This window comes from Tursiops truncatus, chromosome 5 (assembly GCF_011762595.2).
Source record: "Tursiops truncatus isolate mTurTru1 chromosome 5, mTurTru1.mat.Y, whole genome shotgun sequence".
NCBI classification, from domain to species: domain Eukaryota; kingdom Metazoa; phylum Chordata; class Mammalia; order Artiodactyla; family Delphinidae; genus Tursiops; species Tursiops truncatus.
This window is the reverse complement of record NC_047038.1, coordinates 69,550,988-69,568,716: the sequence shown is the minus strand read 5'-3', so window position 1 is coordinate 69,568,716 and position 17,729 is coordinate 69,550,988. Positions and strand designations below refer to the sequence as shown.

At 36.3% G+C, this 17,729-nt stretch overlaps 1 protein-coding gene and 1 pseudogene across 1 annotated transcript in view; one reads left to right on the top strand and one right to left on the bottom strand.

The window, feature by feature from the left end:
- COX7B2 (cytochrome c oxidase subunit 7B2) overlaps nt 1–17,729 on the top strand; it is a 165,955-nt gene that overhangs the window by 35,575 nt on the left and 112,651 nt on the right. The window lies entirely within an intron of this gene.
- On the bottom strand, nt 1,012–2,013 carry LOC101334083 (ribonuclease H2 subunit B pseudogene; annotated as a pseudogene).

The window sequence follows — 17,729 nt, the reverse complement described above, 5'->3', positions numbered from 1 at the left end:
GCTTGTCAGGAAAGCTCTGATTGTCACTGTGAAATGTTGTTCTCCAGGTGTTTTTAAGAGTCATTTTAAGAGTCATTAAGAGTGGTGTCAGCACAGCAGGCGGCCCTTCTGTTTTGGAACATGGATGCCTTCCGCAAGGGTTCGCAGACTACTGGTTCTGGCCTGATTAATAGTTCCAAACAGGAGTGAGGCATGTCCAGGAGGTGGCAAAGAATCCCCAGACCAGGCTAAGTTTTTATTCTTCAATCTGCCTCTAGGGTGCAGAGGCTAACTCTGCTCCTGTGAGGTAATTAGGGAGGAATCAGGAAGTAAGACTGCTTGCCTGCTTGGTATGAATTGTCAAACAAGACTCATATGTGACTCAGTTGTCTTATATCTGTATGAGATATTTATTTTGTAAAGTAGTTTTACATACATAATTAGATGAAACCTCTGAGTCCTGGGTGGCAGACAGTGTATAGATAAAGGACATAAGACAATCTTTTCTTTTTTTAGCACCTATTACTTTTTTTTTTCCCCCTAATACTCTTGGGCTTGGAGGACATAGTATCTTCCTATGGAAAATGCACATGAAAATCTATGCCCTAAAATGCTTCTCAGCAAAAAATGAACACAATGAAACATGAAGAGTCTAGAAAGAAGAGATGAGATTCACTGCTTCCCTCCCTCCCTTCCTCTCTCCTTTCCTTCCTTCCTTTCGGTTTGATATATATTAAAGCCTCCTAGACTGAGGTACACTTAATGGTTCCTGCCTCTTGCTAGAATTGTAATGCTAATTTTTTTTTTTTTTTGTCACACATCAGTTTATTGAGGAAATTGTGATGTTAGAGGTTAATTCTATTCTCTTGATTACTTTTCATGATGTCAAACAGAACTCCGAAGTCCACAAGCCATGAAGTTACACAATTACTTTCCCATATTTTGTTCAGGAAACACAAACATCAAACACAAAGAAATGTTCAAGTGAATCTGAAAATTGCCCCCTTCCTACTTTTTTTCAAAAGGTGGTAATTAAGGGTTACGAAGTACAGTGGAATGGAGGAAGGATGAAAATGGGACATGTAGAAGGCAAACATTTTTGCTCGATTTAATTTTCAGTGTTTCAAACCTTTCCAATTTTTTAAAACATGTTTTGCACCAAAAAAGGAATCAATACTTTTCATTCCACTCTTGTCAACTTTAGCCAAAACCTTCTGAGCTGCAGTCATTTTGCTATTTTTCTTTACAGTCTTCAAATCTTTAGTGTTAAACTTAGTGTAATCTTCTTTTGCTTCTACGGGCTCATCTGATTACTTTCTTTGATGGAGGGTTTGGCACTGAAGCTGGAGGTTCTGGAAGCTTTAAATATTTAGATAACTCATCACTTAGTTCTTTAGGGATGTAATCAGATATCAGACCATGGGCATAATTAATACAATCCTCTTCCTTGTCACTGGAAACCAGGTCACCAGAGAAAAATGCAGTAGACTGTACCCGGGCACCGACATTTACACTATTGGTTTTTAATGCTGCCATAGTCTGATTAACCTTTTTTTCCAGCCATTTTAATGTCTTATTTTTGCTGTACTTGTAATATTTCTTCTTGTCTGTTTCTTTCTCCTCTGTCACATGTCGAAGTAACTTCTTAAGTTCAGGAAGTTTCAGCAACAAGATGCAATTCAGAAACATGTCATCCATCACAACTTGATCCAGGGGCTGAAACTTTCCCTCTCTATCAGCCTTTATAAGGGAGTGGAGAAGCAGAAACAGAGGGTCCATGGGTGTGGCAAAGTGAAGAAGAACTCTTGATTGAACTGATTCATTTATAAACCAAGAATGGTTTTTTTCCTTGAAAACTTTTATTTCAAACAGCTGCGGTAGACACATATTGAACAAGTAAATGGCTCCTTCCCCTGAACATGGGTTAACCAGTTTTACAAACAGAAGCCCACTTTTCATCTTCTTTGAAGCATCTTTTAAATACTCTGGGACTAGGAACACGTGCTGCCGGGCGTGAGCCCCTTCTCCGCAGTCCACACCTCCCGCCCTGCTGCCTGTTTGGTCCCGGTGGCCACAGGCCAGGCCTCTGCTAATTGTTTTTTAAAAAGCCAATTATATTTTCATGTTGCTGAGAAAATTTCTGCCTAGAGTATAAAACACCTGCTTGTGATATTTTTTTCCATACCGGTTAACAGTTCTGTCCAGTAGGTGGACTCCTTCATGTACAGATAGGGGTTTTCTTTTTCCTTTAATCAAGTGTTCTTAAATTTGTGAAAAGGCATTTCCTCATATTGAACTTTTGGTTTCACCAATTTATTTTCTGAAAGACTGAAAATAGATTTTGGTATACTGCCTATTCCTGTTTGAGAAATAACTTCATCTTTAGTTACTTTTTCTTTTGTTTTATTTCATTTTTGTTTTAGTTTATATCTTGACATTTTAAATTTATAAATCAGAGCCCCTTCGCAGTGACTAAATTTACCATCTGCATTGGATTCTTTTAAAATAAACTACATTTCTGTGCTTATATTCATCACAATATACAAATGTGTGAATAATTATGATTAATATATATTGATACCAAGGACTAATAATTATATTTGTTGTGAGAATAAATCTGTTTATAGTCTCCATAGTTGTTTTCTTCACATTGTTCTGGAGTAAATGTTTTTTTATAATGCTTTTTTCAACAGGGAATCTGGCTCATGAGTCATTTTTAAGCCAGTCCCTGAAATTTACACTAGTTACTACCCCTAGGGTCAGATGTCTTTGGCAGTTTCTCTATGGCCACTGGGACAAGTGCAGATTCTCATTCTGGGTTATGAGTCTTTGTCCCTAAATCCTTACCTTTCATCCCTGTTCTTTGGAAATCTTATCATACCATGTACTTATAGACACTGAGATGTTGTATGCGTGATGAAAATACCAGTAGTTGATTCAATACTTTTATTCCAACATGAAAAAGAAATCTCTTGACCTGGAAACCCAATTTAGGAAAAGCTTCATTTAGGTAACCTTTGTGTGCTCTTTCTCTGTGACTGAGCCAGTGATGATAGCATGTGACCTGAAACCAAATTTCTCTCACAATTCATTGCGTTTTCATATATTACAGGTTCTACCTCCAGTGAAAGATTAAAATGTCAAAGATAAGTAGAAAAAACAAGGCAACCTCTTCCCTGTATAATCAAGGCCAATTTTGCTGTTTTTATTCTAGATTGTAAATTTGTTGAAAGAAAGAGTTGTATCTTATTCATCTTCGTATTTATCCTAGTATCTGATATCAAACATGGAAGCATAACTGAACAGAATGTATTCTATTACTTCAAAAATTGAAATAACTTGGATTAGAACCTTCTATTAAGCAGAATAATTAAGGATGTCATTACAGAACAGAAATTAAAAAAACACACACACACAGATATTTAAGATAGGCAGATATAGTTTTGAATCATGGCTCCTTTTATTAGCTGTCTGACCCTGCTCAAGTTATTGAACCTCTTGGAGCTTCAGGTTTCTCAGTTTCTAAAATGGGAATAACAGTGCTTAGAAATAATCGAGGACAAGATATTATATAATTTATCCAATAATATGTTATGAAAAATGAAGACTCAAACCCAGCTCTTCTGATTTCTTCTGTATAACATTGAAAGTGTCTTTCTATACTTTAAGTACTTATAAAGGACAGGGATTAGAAAACTCTCCATACTAGTTACAATAATCCTGTTCTAGGATGATATAGGGAGAAGGAAAAAGATAATACTGGAAACTAAATTCTGAAAGCAAACTTAAATTTTGAGACCTTTCTATGGCCTGAACTTTAGTGTCACCTCCAAATTCGTATATCCTAATGCCCAGTGTGAAGGTATTTGGAGGTCCTTGTTGGGTGGTGGGGGGAGAGGTGCTTAGGTCATGAGAGTGGAACCTTCATGAATGAGATTAGTGCTTTTATAGAAGTGACCCCACAGAGCTCCCTAGCCCCTTCCACCATGTGACGATATAATAAGAAGTCTGTGACAGGAAGAGAACCCTCACCCAACTATGCTGGCACCCTGATCTTGGACTTCTGGACTCCAGAACTGTGAAAAGTAAATGTTTATTGTTTATAAACCAGCCAGTTTATGGTGTTCTGTTGTAGCAGCCCAGATGGGCTAAGACAGACCCTGACAAGAACTTTAAACTGATATTCAGGTAATGTAATTAAATGTTTAACATTTTATAAGTTGGTAGGTAAGAATTAGTTTGAGAGAAAATTTTAGTGCAAAAAAATGTGGAAAGATAAGGAATTCTGAAAGGACCAAATCAGAGAGATTATTTTCTAAATTAAGTCAGATAACCAAGATATATGCCAAGATATTAAATCTATGAAGTAATTTCAAGAAAGCATGAAGAAAATGAAGAGTTGGAATTGTCAAAGTAATTGATAATGTCCTTCACATGGTTAAATATTTTCTTCTAGAATTAAAAATTTAATCCAGATATGATATCAATTTAATTATACTCAGGACTGGTACTAGCCTTACCTAGGATTCAACTGTATGAAAATATAATACACCTTGATTTTTTTTAACCAAAAATTTAAGGTAGAGATTTTATTTCCCGCTGCCTGTCAGAAATAAGAGGAAACTGACCTTATTTTTTATAAAATTATAACCTTCGGATTAAGTTGCCCAAGAGACCGAGTGAAGGATGTTTATTAAAAGTCCCTTTCCCGGGCTTCCCTGGTGGCGCAGTGGTTGAGAGTCCGCCTGCCTATGCAGGGGACACGGGTTCGTGCCCCGGTCCGGGAAGATCCCACATGCCGCGGAGCGGCTGGGCCTGTAAGCCATGGCCGCTGAGCCTGCGCGTCCGGAGCCTGTGCGCCGCAACGGGAGAGGCCACAACAGTGAGAGGCCCGCGTAACGCAAAAAAAAAAAAAAAAAAAAAAGTCCCTTCCCCATTGCAAAACTAGGAATAGTACAGGTATGCAATAATAATAATGATGATTGCAGACAGAAAAAGGGTTAAGAACCAGGGCTATGGGACTATTCAAAGAAATGGACAGGATCTACTATTTGATTCTTAGACTCTTCTCTGCGGGCCACTGTATCAAAAGGCATTCAAAGGATTGCTTTCTTTTAGGCTCTAAATGTCCTTTGGGCGTTTGCAGATCTGCATGCTACATTGGAAAAACCTCAGCTTACAAGATGTCCTGTTCAAGCTGTGCTATAAAAGCAGAGGAAGTAGCAGCCCCAGGCTTTCTATCTTTGTCAGGACTCCTCTTGAGATATTAATGTAAAAGTTTACAAAACTAAAAGTTGGATTACATCTCAGGTTCAATTGGATCTGTTAAAATGGCTTATGGTTCAGGGTAATTTATCAGGTTTATGTATCTATTGGCAGAATTTATAGTGTTGTATAGACCACATACAGGTGGAGTTGAGGAAAGGAATCAATCTTTGTCATCTCTTAGTCTTTTTTGTCTTTGAGATGTGGCAGGAGTAGTGCTGAATAAAAGCCAAATAACCTGGGAATCCATTCTTTCTTTTAGAGTGGCTTGGGATAAGATCTCAGTTCTCACATAGGTGTTATTTATAACATATATAGAGTTTAGAAAGAAGAGAGCTTTGGTTGTCAAAGAGATATTTTTATTATCCTGGGATACATACATCTAAAACTCTAGGACTTTCAGTAAAAATTTTCTTCATAGCTTCCAATCAGTTGCACCAGCTGCTTCTTCAGAATGTCCCTCTTGATCAATAATGCCCATGATACTGGAAGGAGAGGAGAGAAACTTTCTATACAGTAGAAGTGAAATCTCTGTTAAGAGATACATATGTCTGGTTGCTGGCCCAAATTTTTGAACTGCTCCATGTTTTCTAATATTTCTTGTTAGATCAAGAATGTGTATTTTTATGGTGTTTCATTTATCTAAAAAATTTTTATGACTCTTCTCATTAGCAAAGACAAAATCAGTCCACCATATTTGAACTTCAGCCAGTCATTACCAGGCTAGACTAACTGCCTTTCTGAGATGATTTTTAAGAAATAGATTTGGGGGACTTCTCTGGCAGTCCAGTGGTTAGGACTCCACGCTTCCACTGCAGGGGGCACGGGTTCGATCCCTGGTTGGGGAACTAAGATCCCACATGCCCTGAGGCGTGGTCAAAAAAAAAAAAGAGAAAAAGAAATAGATTTGGAACAACCAAGTTTTACTAATCAAAAATCAGTTGTATTTAACACTAATTAGGTGTAGTGACTTTTCAGAGTAAAAAATGTCAGATATATTTTCAGCATAGATAAAACTACACACTCCTTTTTGGTACTTGCATCAACCTGCCCTGCTCTAGTTTGTTTTATATACATGTGGATTTACATTACTGTATTTTAATACATTTTAATAATTTTCAGAGTATCTATTGTTAATGATTTTCTTATAGAATATCAAACTTAAAAGAAAAATTGGAAGCACAGTACAAAGAATGCTTTTTTCCCCTGAACCGTTTGTAAGTTACTAATTTGATTCTTTATCATTCCCAAATGCTTTAGTGTTTAAACCCTATGAACAAGGACATTCTACTGCGTAATCATGACACCACCTTCAAAACCAAAAAATCAACTTTGATACATCCAGAGACATCTCAGATTCCATTCAAGTTTCACCCATTGTCCTAAATGCATCCAGCAAAAAATCCAGCTAAAATTCTCATATTGTATTTAGTTATTTTGTCTCTTTTGACTTTTTCAGTCTGGAATATTTCCATGATTTTTTCTTTGACTTTAATGACCCTAACTCTTTTGAAGATTGCATGCTAGTTATTTTGTAGAATGTTCCCTCAATATGAATTGGTCTGCTGTTTCCTCATGATTACATTCAGATTTGTCAGGAAACCACAGAAGGAATACTTTCATCTTTTCATTATATCCTATCAGGTGGTGCATGGTTTCAGTTTGCCCCATTACTCATGATATTCACCTTGATTACTAGATTAATGTGTCTGCTATATTCCTTCACTGTAAAGTAACTCTTTTCCCTGTTGTAATTTATATTTTGTGGGAAGGTACTGTGGAACTGTGTAAATATCCCGTTCCTCATAAATCTGTAGTTTAATTTGTTAATTTTTATCAATATAGACTAGAGGCTTTCTATTTTATTTTTGTGTTCAAATTGTTCCCAATTTGGCAAGCAGTAGCCCACTTACGCCAACTTGTCTGTTCTTAGGATATGTGCCATTATTTGAGCACTTCCTTTCTGTGGCTTATCTTTAAAATTTTTTTTCCAGCTTTATTGAAGTATGATTGAAAAATAAAAATTGTATTTGTTTAAGGTGTACAATACAATGATTTGATTACTACAGTCAAGCTAATTAACATATCCATCACCTCACAGTTAACTTTTTTTTGTGTGTGTGGTGATGAGAAGACTTAAGATTTACTCCTTTAGCAAATTTCAAGTATGTAATACATCATTATTAACTATAGTCACCATTCTGAACTTATCTTAAAACTGAAAGTCTATACCTTTTGGCCAGTGTCTCCCCATTTCCTCCAAGACCCAGGCCCCAATAGTAACCACTCTTCTACTCTCTGTTTCTATGGACTTGACTTTTTTAGATTTCCTGTGTAAGTGAGATCATGCAGTATTTCTCTTTCTGTGTTTGGCATATTTCATTTAGCATAATGTCCTCAGGGTTCATTTATGTTGTCACAAATGGCAGGATTTCCTTCCTTTTTATGGCTGAACACTATTCCATTGCATGTGTATGTATATCTTTATATGTATTTATACATTACATATATAAATAATATGTATTTATATATAAAATACATATTTATGATAAATTTATATATGTTATATATAAGATGTAGATATATGTATGGATAAAGAAAACTTGGTTTATATATGTAATTTTCTTTATCCATTCATCTGTTGATGGACACTTAGGTTGTTTTTATGTCTTGGCTACTGTAAGTGATGCTGCAATGAACATGAGAGTGCATATATCTCTTTGAGATATGGATTTTATTTCCTTTGGATATATACCCAGAAGTAGAATTGGTGGCTCATAGTGTAGTTCTATTTTTAATTTTTTGAGGAACCTCCATATTGTTTTCCATATGACCAAGTTACATTCCCACCAGTAGTGTACAAGAGTTCCCTTTTCTCCACATCCTTACCAATGCTTATCTTTTGACTTTTTGATGATGGCCATTCTGACAGGTGTCATATCTCATTGTGGTTTTGATTTGCATTTCCCTGATGATTAGTGATGCTGAGCACCTTTTCATATACCTGTTGGCCATTTGTATATCTTCTTTGGAAAAGTGTTCAGGTCCTTTGCTCATTTTTAAAATTGGATTATTTATTTATTTATTGCTATTAAGTTGTATGAGTTCCTTATATATTTTGAATAGCCATATTGGATATTTGTAGCTTATCTTGCACATTCTGTGTCTCAGGCCCAGAGTCAGCCATTTCTTCAAGTAGCCTCATTCCTTTTAATGGAGAATGGTAGAAGCTAAGACCCAGGAGTTAGGTGTACTGATTGCTTTTGGAGTGTCAGTGCTTCCAGGCCTTACAGTGGATTAATGTAGGGAATATAGATATATATAACACACATACAAGCACACTCTCATTTATGTCAATAATTATTCCTCTTTATGTAGTGAAAACCGTGAGTTCTTAGTACAACCAATACCAGTCCCAAACTACCAGATTTATTTTAGTTTTCTCCTTTTGCACATGTTTAACTCTTATCTCTGATTCTGAGAAACCTGTCTCCCGGTTTCTCCCAGGAAATATGTTGTCTTTAATATACCAATTATTTGTCTTTGTTTTCAACTCCTACCCTACACAGATGCCTTTCTCATCCTGTTCCAACTCTGACTCCCATATGGGATGTCCTCTTCATTCCACTAGGGATTCTATATACCCCATCCTAAGTCACTCTCCGTAGATGAGCTCCTTGCCCCATTTGGACTCTGACATCCAGTGCTATGCTGCCCTCACTTATAAATATGTTCCTCACTGCATTTGGGCTTCTGGTTCTCCCTGCTGGACCAGCCTACATGCAGAAAGATCCTTCTCGCTGTGCTCGAGCTCTGACACCACACACAAGGCCACGCCCATGAACAGATGCCCCTCCTCATCTTGCTTAGGTGCTGGCGTCTCAGGTTAGGCGCCTTCCCACAGGAATCACTGCTTACTCTGGCTGTGAGTGCTTGTGCCGAGCTTCTCCTCCTCTCTCTTGCTCAGATGCTTCCCCAACTCACAGCTAACTCCAGGTTGCCCTTCCATGTGGATGCCCTCCTCACCCAGGTCAGACTGATACTCCGTCACACGGAGACTTCCTCTGTGGACACCCCTGAATCTCATTTGTGCTCTGATACACTGTTCTGGGTTTCTATTTGTACCCTTCTCACAACTGGAAAACATGTCTATTTTGCTCTCCTCCTATGTATGATTTTTTATATGTATTTTTTTAACTCCTATTTTAGAAAATCAAAAAGCTTTCTTTTTAAGAGAATAGAACTGAAACGTATGTTTGAAACTCTGAAAATCAGGTGGTCCTCTTCTTTTTTTTTTTTTTTTTTTGCGGTACGCATGCCTCTCACTGTTGTGGCCTCTCCCGTTGCGGAGCACAGGCTCCAAACGCGCAGGCTCAGCGGCCATGGCTCATGGGCCCAGCCGTTCCGCGGCATGTGGGATCCTCCCGGACCGGGGCACGAACCCGTGTCCCCTGCATCGGCAGGTGGACTCTCAACCACTGCGCCACCAGGGAAGCCCGGTCCTCTTCTCTTTATGAAGAGAGTCACAAAAAGATTATTTGAATATCACCATTCAGTATATTTAACCTATTATTTTTTTTATAAAAGTTTGATCTCTACTTGGCCATTTTTACAAGAACATAGGTTTGCCCCATTCACATATCTTAGACAATCATTAATCTATCCTTAAGTAACACTACAATTAGTAGAATTGAATTTGTAAACCCTTTTTTAAAGATTATGTCGAGTCCACTTTGTGTCCTTATATACCTAGTGTGTTTCCAGCAATGAAAAAAGCACAATGGGTAATAGAGAGATAACATAGGGCATATCTCATCACCTCAAGCAGCTTATGATCTTTTTGGACTAGCAATAGTTCCAAAGGAGAAGCAATGCAGTGCAGCATATAAACTTCGCTGAATAACAGTCTGTTGGTAAGTATGGTGTACATTCCAAGAAAAATATGGCTTGTGGACTGGAGCAGTTGAATTTTCTCATAAGAAGTGTCTGAAGTGTTATCACTTTAGTTGGCCCTGGAGAGTAGATGGGATTTGGACAGGTGAAAAGATGGGGTAAAAAGAAGAAGCATGCATCAGGAAAATCACAGGTAGGATAAGCATGGCGCATGGGGGGATGCAAAGGAATTTATTGTGATGGGAGCAACAGTAAATTGGGAAGTCATAGGAGGTTAGATTGACAACTAAAATGGGCTTGGAACCTGTCAGTACAAAGAGTGGGCTTTTCCCATAGTCACTAGAACCACAGTAGGATCTAGGGCAACATTATGACATGATGAAAGTTGTGTTTTAGGAAACTTAATCTAGAGGATATTTCTTGTGTAGGTGAGAGTTGGGGAAGACTGTAATTTAGTCAGTTAAAAACAAGCTGGAAGTGTTCAGGGCCTCGAATTCAGCTATGATACTGAGGATGGAAAAGGTGGAACAACGCTGAACTCTTTCCAAGGACAACTGAGAACACAGTGAAACAAACCAACAAACAAAAAATGAAAGGTTAAAAGTGGCTTCAGAAGCTATGAGGCAAAATGAGTGGGCAGTGCATTCTCTGAAAGTAACATTAACATCTAACATTTTGCACTTTCCATTCGATTTAAAATGCCTTTCTTTAATTTCCTGGTTTAGTAATTATTTTATCTCATGACTTTCCAGATAATCTGCAGAATGGCCATTTAAAAAAGCAAAATAGAGAGGAAGATTAAAAAGAAGAATTGGTAATGAATAGTTTGAAGCACATACATGAGCAGAAGTTATCTCTACATGCAGTGTAGCAGTTACCCACAAGCAGGTACATGTTCGAGATAAATTATTCAGCCTTAGTTCCCAGCCATAGTCTTGGAAACAGATGGAAGGTTTGAAGTATTTTTAATAAGCATTTAGATGTAGGATTGAACCTGTAATTTTCAGAAAATACTTAGGAGACCAGCCGATATATCAAGTAGGGAGCACGGTAATATGATTATGTCTCTGTACAAACAAACACATAACAGAAGAGATGCAACCAGCATAGAACTGCATGTGTCAGTCTTACAAAGTACACAAAAATATCAGTGCTGAGAGAAATTTCTAGAAAACATCTGCTATGTTTGCAGATATTTGGCCAAGTTTACAATTTTTTTTTTTAAAGCATCATGTCTAAGTCTACATAGATAAAAAATACTGTGTGCTTTCAGAGGTTATCAGGGACTATATAAAACCTACATATCAAAGCATAACCTTTATTTAGAAATATGATTAATATAGCTGAGAATACATTCTGCTCTTAGAACCAAAAAAAAACAGACAAAAAATCAATATGATGGGCCATATGTTGTTTGGTAGTTATAGAAATGGAATATAAAATGAAGGCTAGTTAATTTTCAGCTTGTTTGTTTTTTTAGTTTTGTATCTTCTGTTGCAACTGAAAAAAGTGAAGATTTTAGGGGTGAAATTCTTCCCAGTGAAGATTTTAGGGGTGAAATTCTACTCACTGCTTCATTCCTTTGGGATCTTCTTGTATCTTCACTGCAACTAAAATAACCTCATCTTTGCTTTAAGTATATTTTGTGAATCTTAATAGTATCACAAATTTAAGCAAATTCCAACTTTTTTCCCCTCCCAGCTCTGTTGCTCTTACTTGAATAAAACATAAAATTAAATGTTTGATTTTGGTTGTATGTTGTAAATTATGCATTGACTTTAGTTTTCACAGAAACATGAGCCAAATGTATTTTTTAAAAGGGAAAAAAATAGATGGATAAGCTAAAGTTCCAAGACTCAGAAAATAATTGCTTCAATTTGATTTGAGACACAAAGTAAATTGTAATCGGAAAGAAAAATATATTTTTCTCTTTATGGTTTGTAATATTTTAATCCATTTACCAACTGGACATCAATTTCAGTCCTCTGATGATCTGACCAAAAGAATGTGACTGTGGTTTAAATAAAGAAGGAAATAATATCACTACTAACAGATAATAGCAAAATTTATTGAGCTCCTGCCATAATTTAAGTGCATTCTACTTTATTTTCTATTTAATTAAATTAAACACAAAAGCTCTAAGAGATGGGTAGCATTGCGATCCCTGTTTTAGGCATAGAGTGAGTCAGTAAATTGTCCAAGTTTCCACAGCTAGGAAGAGGTGAAGACATGAACTCAGACTCTGACATTCTGACCTCTGAGTTCATTTCCTTTAGTCATGCTATAGAACTTCTCTATTTGACATAATTTGTGAAGAATTGCCTTTCTGAGATAGAAATGAGAAACGGAGATATGTATTCCCAAAAATCAGATAAATTGAGGGTACAATATGTCATTAAAGACATAGTATATAATAGTAGTAGCTACCAGACATGACTCTTAGGTTATCATATTTAATTAATAATTTTTTACTTATTCTCTTTCCCCAGCACCATTTTCTAGAGGAGGAAACTAGAGCTCAGATACAGTATTTACCTTCGTCAGGATCACAGAGCTTGTAGATGTCAGATTCAGAATTTGAACACAGATCTCTGACTCCAGAAATCTGAGTTCCTTTTGGTAGGAACCTGTGAGTCCAAAAAGAGGGAGTAGAAGAGGCAGTTGAGTAAGGATTTAGGAGAAATGGAAGAGGCTGTGTCTGTGGCTAAGAAAAAGGAGGAAGCCTGGTAGATCGGGGTATGGAGTGTTAGGGTGGAGACAAGCTCCTTGGCAGGAAGAGACCACATTTCTGGTGAGAGACAGAGGCTTTCAGCAGTCTCACTCTTTTATGGAGCCCAGCGTGAGGGCTCATTCATCTAACCGTGCGTTCCCCATCACATTCATCCACATATGTTAAGGACAACACACTGTCTCTGAAAGAGCATTTTTTCCATGCTAAGTCAGCAGATGTAAGTGGAGCTTCTGGCTCTGCCAGCTACTGGATAATAATCAGAGGAATATCATACATACACACTTTTTAAGCAGTAAGCAGCATTCATCTTTCAAGGTTGGGATAAGGGGCAATCAATGATGTTTGTAAAATGGCTTTAGAAAAGTGGTCAGCCTGTCCTACATGTTAGTTACTGTCATGACTAGTTAAGTTGATTTCCACAGTTTTAAATTTATTTATATATCTGAGGAATAAGATACTTGCATGTCAATTGCTTAGGGCTAGGGCTGTGATTGTCAATCCTTACAATCCCCAGAACCCAGACAAATGTACACACACACACACACACACACACACACACACACACACACACACGGCACCCATCCGAATCTTCTAGAATTGGGGGGAACAGCTGTAATGTTTGAAAAAGTCTCATGCTCCTAGGAACTTCTTAGGTATTCCTCTAGGGTGTGTCTAACTATACCAAACCAAATAATGAGGTAAATTTGAGATGCAGTATTTTAAAGCTCTAGAATAATATCTATATCTTTTCTCTTTCTCAATTTAAAATGTATTTAATACAGAGCTAATCTTTTCATGAATGAAAATGGCCTGAAACCCACATGCTGCTTCAGCTGATTTATTAAAATATCTTAAGATATAAGTGATGCTACAATATTTTCTTAACTTTGTTGGGATATTGGGGGAGGGAGGCAAGGAGGGTTGTGGTAAAGAAAGTTAACAAGTTACATTTCTGGTTCCCAAATGTAATTAGGAGTCTTTTTCCTCCTCACCTTTTTGTATAAGCCATTTCTTATACAAAGATTCTTATAGCAATGTTTGAACATTGCTGCAATTCTTCCCTACTCTGACCCAACTCTAGCTAATTCCTCCATTTCCTTTAGGGAGTCTGCAGATATATATATATATGAGCTTATAAGTTATTTTCTTAACTGAGCCAAGATTTGAAAAATTAGACTTTACATTTAAAAAACCCCAGGTTTCCAGTTTTTTTTTTTTTTTTTAAGAAAAATATCAGAAGTTCTAGCAACACTGGACTATCTCTCCAAGGCTAGATCTGAGATACATAACCTTACTAATGAAAATATTATTTCGAATTTTCCCACAAAGTTTACATAATTTAAAGGGGGATAGTACAATTTGATTTTTAAAGGGATCAGTCTTCTTTTTGTGTTTTTGAAATTAACAAATTATTTGTTTAAGAAGGTAGACTAGTTTCATTGCAGTGATCAAGGCAGTTCGTAAACTTTTGTGGGGGAAGATCATACCATCTGCGATATCAGTGTAAGACACTTTGTAGGGCGACTGAGTAATCTCCAGATGAAACTAAGAAATGTAACTTTAAAATAGTAATGACAATAAAGGTGGTTGTTGATCATTGCTTGACACTGAAGACTAACGTGAATAAAAAAAGCAATTTCTTTATACTAGCTTTCGATGTTCTGTTTTGTGGTGAATGTTAAATTAAATATTATTTATGTATTATATATAATCCACTTTCCCTGGTTCCCACTGTGAAGTGTCTACTGACACCAGTCCAGTTTCCAAGTTAGTCTCTAAAAATACTATGCTCATGCCTTCCTCCAGCATTCACATGTTGCCTCTAACTGAAACCATTTTATATTTCCTCTTTGGGTACCCAAATCTTACCTACCCTACCAGGTCTAAGATAAAGTTCTCTTTTTTCATATATCCTTTTTTTGATAAAAAATGTTGCCTATTAGGAAAGGATATGGACAGACATTGGAGGGTGACAAACCTGGTTTTGAAACCAAATCTTCTGCTTATTGTTATGTGACTGTGTAGACATTATTTAGCTTCCCTCATCCTCAATTTCCCCATAAAATTGCAAATATTGGTGTAATAATTGCCTCCAGCTTTATGAGAAAAATATTACAGCATGTTAAACATCTGAAGAATCATAAAGTGTTAACAAATATTTTTCTATAGCGTTTAATAATCCAAAGATTGTAAAGTAGCAGCTCACAGGATGCATAGGCCTCGGAGTTGTGTCTGTTTGATTTACACCATGTTTAAAAACGTTTAAATAATTTCCAACACTAGAAAAAAATAGATATTTTACATAAACATCTAAATTCTTGTTTCTGTTTAGAAAATTAGAAGATCTGGGAACTCGGGACCTCCATTACCAAATGGCAGCAATCCATGGGCAGCTTTTTTGAGAAAACATGCTTCAGTGTGGCTCAACATCTACGTTGCCCATTTTACTTACTTGCCTTTCTTGGGTCTGATTATCATTTGAATTTACTATCCTGGAGTTAAACCATTTATTTTTGTATTTGAATACATTCTACCTTTCATCTTTAACTATATGTGTCTTATTCTATAGTATATAAAAATACCATGTATTTTTTATACACTATATTCTATAGTGTATAAAAATACCACATTAATACCATATATTTTAATGTACCTTATTATAGATAACATCTTATATGTCTTATTCTATTATATATAATATATAACTTCTAGGACAGACATGAGATTTTAAAAAAATCTTAAAAACCCTACCAGCTTCTAATATCACATCGTAAGTTAATAAATACTAGTTAGATTATAATGTTAAAAGGTGAAAACATGTAATGTCAGTGAAATTAATTTTATCTGTCATCAGTATACCTTCCATCTCTCTATGAGACTATGAAGGAGGGTACATGGAGAGAAAAGAAAAAGCTTATTTTTTTCTCTTTTCAATACTAGGATTGGATTTTCAGGGATTTTCTTCCATTCACTGAAACTTTAGTATGCATACATTCTAAAAACTCTTTGTTTTGATCAGTTTTTACTTCTGTAGCTCCCCCACTGGGAAATTGTACTCGCTTTTTGTTTAATTTAGCTGTTACATAAATATGTTGAAATGCTTCACTATTTCAGTTCCTGCTGTGAAAATATTTTTTAAGCAGCAATATTAAAACACTTTTTTTCTCCCAGCTATATAGATCATAGGAATTTGAAAGCAGCAAGAGAATGTAGAGCTTATCCAGTACACCTCATGACACCACTGGGGCTTAGAAAAGAAAATGGTATGCCCATAGCTCACGTTGAGATCGAAGAACCTCAACTAGGGCCTAGCATTCATGACTCCAGTTCAAACTGATGTTTAAATTTTAAATAGTAATTCAACTTCTTATGTTGTAAAGCAAATAAAATGAATTCCACTGAAATAGTTACGTTCTCCACCTCATAATCTAAATCAACTAGTATTTATTAAACTTACTATGTGGCTTTATTTTATTCTCCCAAGAGCCATGTAAGTTAAGTATTGTTATTATCCTCATTTTACAGTAGAGAAATCTGAGTGACTTGTTGAGAGTTAGACAGCTAGTGATGGTGGAGGTGAGATTTCCACTCTGGCCATCAGACTTCAGCTTCTGTGCCTGTAACCACTAGACCACCTGCCTTGTCATCATGTGCTTATTTTCTCTATTTTGTCCTGAGTTTGTCATGTCCATGTATAAGAACTGGTATAATGTTGACAAAGTTTTCGGTCTATCTGTGATTGCTTGAAGTTTAACTTTTAAAGTTAAAAGTTTCTACCTTCATTACACAGTTCTATCAAACTGTATCTCATTGTTCCAACTATTTCTGTTCCTATTCACCATTTCACCTGTCTGTGAAATTCTGAAATTGGGAATTTTCTTCCACTGCAAATATCTCTACGGATGTTTGCCACAAACAAACAAAAACACTTCAGCTATGATGACTTTGGATGAGCCAAATAATTCTTTTAATAAGTTTGCCTCAAGCTTTTTCTCAGTTACTCAAAAAATCTCGTTTCCCCTAGGAGTAGTTTTGGTCTTCAACTATTAATTTCACCCTTTGTATGAAAAGAGTGCCTGATGGGATAAAAAACTGGGCACTTTCTAGTCAAGGGAGAATTTCCTGTTCGACTTTTTAATGTCCTTATTTTTGCAATAAATAAGGATGCTGGATGAGACATTATGTAAGGAGACCAAAGGACTGGAACCTGGACTTCACAGTTGAGAAGTAAAACATATGAACAACCTGGCAAATAACTTAAGTCCATATAAGGCGACCCTGAGCAGTGAAAGTCAGTGTCCCAGTCCTCTAGTGCTGAGCTGAGGTGAGTGTGTGGAGTGAAGCACAGTTGAGTTGAGTGATGTTAGTCAAGGGCTTTGGAAAGAAATACTGTCCAATTCCGGTTCCGTAGTCATATCCTCTGCCTGGCTCTCGTTCCTCACTGATCTGTAAGAACTCAGAGGAAGCACATAATTCAGATCCTGGGCTATTTTTTTTTTAGAACACATTATTTTTCTGATTAGACAACAAAACCTAACTTAACTGTGAATATTGTAGAACTGTAAAAACAGTATGAAAACAATATTGTCATCCAACATCCAGAGAAATCTACTGTAAACAGTTAATTATCTTTTTCTGCAGGTCCATGTATTTAACTGCCTAAACACCTCTCTGTTGCCTCTATATTATATATGTTCAACAAATTTAGGAGCATGTTATCTATGTAATTTTTAGCTTATTTTTTCTCACTTAACTCAAAAGTCAGAGTAGCACAAAATATACAACTGGTTTGCATACATTTAATATTTCTCAAAAGCATGTTTTAATGCCTTTGTCATGTTTTCTTCTGTGATGATTAGTA